The sequence below is a fragment of the Grammomys surdaster genome, unplaced genomic scaffold (genome assembly GCF_004785775.1).
Source record: "Grammomys surdaster isolate TR1022 unplaced genomic scaffold, NIH_TR_1.0 805, whole genome shotgun sequence".
In the NCBI taxonomy this organism is placed as follows: Eukaryota; Metazoa; Chordata; class Mammalia; order Rodentia; family Muridae; genus Grammomys; species Grammomys surdaster.
In genome coordinates, this window is record NW_021605224.1 from 38,492 (window position 1) to 44,694 (window position 6,203).

General features: G+C 47.3%; 1 pseudogene; it reads left to right on the forward strand.

Annotated features, from left to right (window-relative positions):
* The window catches only part of LOC114633972, a 32,745-nt pseudogene extending 27,232 nt beyond the window's left edge, over window positions 1–5,513 (forward strand).
* The last annotated feature ends 690 nt before the right edge of the window (window positions 5,514–6,203 follow it).

Sequence of the window (6,203 nt, forward strand, 5' to 3'; positions counted from 1 at the left end):
AGGGCATTAGGTCCCCTGGATCTGGAGTTACAGGTGGTTGTGAGCCACCATGTGGATGCTGTGAACTAACTCTTGGTCCTCTGAGAAAGCATCCAGTACTCTGTATGGCTGAGCCACTTTTCGAGCCTCCACTCTATTTTTTAAAACTGCATTTTATACACAGATGCTGCACTTTAAAATATTTTTTTAACATTTCGTGTGTGTATGTGTGTGTGTGTGTGTGTGTGTGTGTGTGTGTGTGTGTGTATTTATGTCTATATCTTGGTCAATGCCATGACCATAAAGGAAAGCTTTTAACTGGGACTTGTTTACTATTTCTGAGGTTTAGTCTACTGTCATCATGGTTGGGAGCATAGCAGTATTCAGGCAGACATGGCAGCAGAGAATTCTACATCCAGATATGTAGGCAGCAGGAAGAGAGAGACACTCGGCCTGGCTAGAATATTTAAAACTACAAAGCCCACCCCAGTGACAACCTTCCTCCAACAAGGCCACACCTTCTGATACCTTTGAGGCTTGCCACTGTGTATGGACCAAGCATTCTAACACAGGAGTCTGTGGAGTCCATACCTAGTCAAACCACCACAGTCCACTCCCTGGCCCCATAGGCTCGTAGCCATAGCAGAGTGCAAAGTGCATTCAGTCCAACCACAAAAGTCCCCAGAGTCTGTCACAGTCTCAACATTACTTCAAACTTCAAGGTCTCTTGTGAGACTCATGCAATCTCTTAACTGTAACCCTCTATAAAATCAAAATCAAAAAGTAGATCACATGATCCAGCATACAGTGGCACAGACTATACCATTCTACAAGGGAGGAGAGGGAGCTTAGTGAGGAAATACTGAACAAAACAGAACAGAAACCGTGAGAGCAAACTCCAAACTCTGCAGCTCCATGGCTGATGTCACGGCGCCCTGCAGCTCCCCAACTCCTTTCAGCTCCGTTGACTGGAACACACTCCTTTCCCTTGGGCTGGTCCCACTCCCTGTCAGCAACTTCGCTGGACAGGTGTCCCAATCCTCTGCACCTCTAACTGCTTGGGTTTGTTTGTAAGGCTGTTTTCGCCTTCCCAGCCTCACACAACAGCCTCTCTGTAGGGATATCCCTGCCACACATCTGGCCTTGGTGTCTTTCCTTAGTTCCAGAGAGTTTCTACAATTCCTTTTTTATGTCCTTGACCCGACAGGTAAGTACAGCCACCAAACGCCCCAGGACTGCTTCTGGTCTTGTGTAGGGTGCTTCCTCCTCCATACAACCGAGGAATCTCATTGTAACGCTCCCTGTCTCTGACCGTCGACCTCTCATTTCACTCAGTAAAATCCAGTTGTTGACAGGTTATTGTTTTGTGAGACAGTCTTGCTATGTAGCCCAGGCTTGGCAAGAAATTTGTGATCCTCCTGCCTCAGCGTCCCAAGCACGAGGGTTACAGGTTTAGTCCACTATTCCTGACTGGAAATCTATCTTCCTAACCCCTTACAGTTCAGCTCTACTGGTCTCCTTTTTTATCCTGCTGCTTCTTGTTGAGGTTTGGTCTTGCTGTCTATTATAATGCCAAGTGTATGCCCAGAGACCTGGAGTCTGCCCTTGGACCCAAGAGACTCAGCTACCAGGTTATTTCTGGTTGATAAAGATACCAACAGCCAATAACTGTGCAGAAGAGACATAGGTGGCGTTTAGGATGCCTGGGCTTGGGGATTGGAAGACAGTGATGAGGGGAAGAAAGGGAAAGAGGAAGGAGAAGTGGCCATGGATTAGGTGAGTTCAAGAGAACATGGCCCCGAGGGCTGGCCAACTGGACTTAAAAGTAACCCAGATGAAACATAGTAATAACTCAGGGTTATTGATTGGAAATAGATTCTAATAGCATAGAGGGCCGTATCTGCTCGGCTCTTGTGCTTTTTTTAGGGCTTATTGTAAATATAAAGGTTGTGTATCTTTTATCCAGGAACTAAATGGCCAAGGAAGGGTAGAAAGCCTGGGTCGGGATTAAATAATTTCTACAACGGTTTTGGTCTTTGTGTCTCAGCTGTTGTAGCTTACTTCTTTCTACCCAGAATGCTCTTCCCTATTGGAGTGCCGTGACCTTTCCCCCACACCCTGCATCTGTCTTCTCAGCAGTTCTCACAGGCCCTTTACATGTGTCTCTCGCTCAGTCTCTCTGTTCTGCACTTGCCTCCGCTGCTGTCTGAGCACCACCACACCTGTTACCACAGGGTTAGTCTTCGTCATGGTGACGTACCTAAACTGGAATGGTTGCACACTTTGAGCAACAGCAGCTCCATGAAGCCCATGCCCCTTGTACAGCTGCAACAACATCTGTCCCCATAAAGCCTGACCTATACAAGAGCATCCCGCTCCTGACCTGTGACTCCATTCCTCAGCTTCTTCCTCCCTCTGACACTAACCGTTCCCAATGTGGTGTACAAGCCCCTGAGCTGCATCCTGGGAACACGGATCCTCTAATTCACTTGTTTCTGTTTTAGCTTCAGAAGTTGTTCCGTTGTTCACCGTAGTTGTTTCCTGTCCCTATAGTTAGATCTTGGTTTATCTTCTCGTTTCATTGGTGTACCTCTCAGATAGTGTTACAGCCTTTGTTATTCTGTCAGGACGTCTGCATTAGGTTGGCAGCTGAGATCTTCCTTCTTTATTTAGCCCCTTCCCATTGCTCCTTTGTAAGCCTGGCATTCTTAGGTTGGAGAGATGATGTTTAAAGAAACCCACTTGCTCATGCCCTTGCAGTCTGCCTTCTTCCCAGAGAAGCCCTTCCCTAATCATCAGGCATGTTTTGAGTCTCAACTGTGTCTCCAACTGGACATCATCATTTGGGCCTTTGCTATTCCATGTGGTCCCTGTACACTCCCTCTTTTCTTCAGCCTCCAAAGCTCCCTGTGCCTTCCCATGACACTCCCATAACTTGGATGAGTCAGGTTAGGACCAGGCAGGTCTGGTTTTCTCTGTGGCTGGCTCTTGAATGTGCATTCTGTTCGTTGTAGATCTTTCTTCGTCAGAATTCTTGTATGTTCATCTTTTTTCTTTTCTTTTTTTTTTTTTTTTTTGGTTTTTCGAGACAGGGTTTCTTTGTGTAGCCCTGGCTGTCCTGGAACTCACTCTGTAGACCAGGCTGGCCTTGAACTCAGAAATCCGCCTGCCTCTGCCTCCCAAGTGCTGGGATTAAAGGTGTGCGCCACCACCGCCCGGCCTATGTTCATCTTTGATGCTGGTCTCTAGTTAATGTTTCCAGAAAGAAATAATGGCCCCGTCCTTGCTGATATTACCTTCTATTCTCTGTTCTTTCAGGAGGCCAGAGTCCCAATAAGATGGAAACTGTTGATGCAACAGGATTAAGGTGCCTTTTACTGGGGCAGCTTCTACGCTGGGAAATAACAAGCCATGATATCAACAAACGAGCCAGAGCTCCAGAAGCTGTAGTCAACACTCAGGGAAAGGGTTCTCACTTCCTGGAGCAGTGTTACTCCTCCTGCCACAGGCTATCAGAAGAGCCTTCCCGGGCTTCTGAGGATGACAATTCTCTTGATAGTCTGACAAGTGACCATTCCAGCATTATTGAAAATCAGGAATTTCTGTCTGGGAGAGCCCAGGGTTCTTGGAATAAAAGACATCTTAGGAAAAGACAGACCCAGCAGAAACAATGTCTGCAGACGCTGATGAACAACAAGCCACAGCTGTTGGCTCAGCATTCTCCTGTACACAGGACACAGGGGGACACCAGGCATAGCTCCAGTGTTCCAGTTCAACAAAGCATTCATCCAGGAAGGAAGCGCTACTCGTGTCAAGAGTGTGGCAAAGGTTTCAGTCAACGTTCAGTACTTCAGACTCACCAAAGAGTGCACACGGGGGAGAAGCCATACAAGGGCAACTGCTGTGGGAAGGGCTTCAGCTGTAGCTCTGATCTCAGCATCCACTGCCAAGTGCACACTGGAGAGAAACGAAACAAGTGTGAGGTGTGTGGGAAAGGCTTCACACAGAGGTCACACCTCCAGGCTCACAAGAGAATTCACACAGGAGAGAAGCCATGTAAGTGTGGAGACTGTGGCAAACGCTTCAGCTGCAGCTCAAACCTTCACACCCACCAGAGAGTCCACACTAAGAACAAACCGTACAAGTGTGATTATGGGAAGCCCTGCAGCTTGCGATTTAACCTTCACAGCCATCAGCGGGTCCACACAGGAGAGAAGCCATATAAATGTGAAGAGTGCGGGAAGGGTTTCAGTTCAGCCTCAAGCATCCAAAGCCACCAGCGGGTCCATACAGGGGGAAAGCCGTTTGTCTGCAATGTCTGTGGGAAGGGCTTCAGCTGTAGCAAGGATCTCAACATCCACCGCCGAGTGCACACTGGAAAGAAACCTTACAAGTGTGAGGTGTGTGAGAAGAGCTTCACACAGAGATCACACCTTCAGGCCCACGAGAGAATTCACACAGGAGAGAAGCCATATAAGTGTGGAGACTGTGGCAAACGCTTCAGGTGTAGCTGGAACCTTCACACCCACCAGAGAGTCCACACAGGAGAGAAGCCCTATAAATGTGAGGAGTGTGGCAAAGGCTTCACTCTTTTCTCTAGTCTACAAGCTCATCAAAGAGTCCAAAGTGGCAAGAAGCCATTCAAATGCAATGCATGCCAGAAGCGATTCAGTCAGGCCTGGAACCTCCATGCCCACGAGAGGGTTCACACCGGGGAGAAGCCCTACAAATGTGACACGTGTGGGAAAGCCTTCGGCCAGAGGTCTGGTCTCCAAATCCATCAGAGAATTCACACTGGGGAGAAGCCATTCAAGTGTGAGGAGTGTGGGAAGGAATTCAGCTTGAATTCAGGACTTACTGCTCACCGGAGGGTCCACACGGGAGAGAAACCCTATGAATGCAAGGACTGTGGGAAAGGCTTCAGTCTTGCCTCAAGTCTAAGGACTCATCAGAGAATTCACACTGGCGAGAAGCCCTTCCAATGCAATGAGTGCCAGAAGCGATTCAGTCAGGTCTCACACCTCCAGTCCCACCAGAGGGTTCACACCGGGGAGAAGCCCTACAAATGTGACACGTGTGGGAAAGCCTTCAGTCAGAAGTCTGGTCTCCAAGTCCATAAGAGAATTCACACTAGGGAGAAGCCATTCAAGTGTGAGGAGTGTGGGAAGGAATTCATCTGGAGCTCAGGGCTGAGTGCTCACCGGAAGGTTCACACAGGAGAGAAACCCCCCTACACTACACGTGTCAGCAGTATGGGAAGGGCTGCATCAGGCCTCGTACTTCCAATTAACAGTATGTTCCAATGTAAACATAGCAGGAGCATTATATCAAGTCTCTGAGAAAATAATTGGAAACAAAATATAAGTTAGCTAGTATACAATGAGAAAAAGCATTATGACACATGGTGAAATTATACAATTAGTCAAATAGCATTCTGATAGGAAATGATACATAATAGATTTATATTTAACAATTTTATATTCCCTACATCCCCTGGACGTAGAATTAAAAGTCCAATCAGATGCAATCAGGAACCATGTCTGCAGTATCTTCTTTTGCTGGGGTCTCTGGCACGGGTGGGGAGTCTCCAGACGATGATGGCTGAGCTAGTCATGAAGGAAGTGGCAGACGTGGAAGTGTGTCCATGAAGAAGGCCTGGCATAATCAAGTGGTCTGGCATCTATAGGGTCCTATAAATATACAAACAGCTTCTGAAAAAGCATCCAGTCTTTTTTATTGTCTAGTTAGTAAGGTCTTTATTTTATTAGAGGCTTGAGATTTTTAAACGGGGACTTACTTTTTGTTCTATGATAAGGGTATGTGTGGCATGAATTAGTTACACGGCTCTATGCCTCAGACAGATTGCACATGTACTCTGGATTCCCAGTGAGCTCTCTGGATTCACAAATGAAAGACACTATTTGTGCCTTGGCTAGCTCAAAGGCTAGGTACTGCTAATCCTTCTCGTGGCTAGCAAACATTACCCTCCAGTATTCCAGAGTTAACGTCCTTTAAACTCTGTATTTCATCTCTGCTATCCCAGACCCAATCAGGGAAGTGGCCACTAGGGCCACTTACCCGAATTCTTACATGGCTGGTCCATTCTATGCCCCTCTCATGGAGATTCTGCTTCTTCCCCTTCCTCTCTCCCAAGCCAGGGGAATCCTAAAAGTCCCACCTCTGTCTGTCCTGCCTAGCCATTGGATTCTGGCATCTTTACCAAT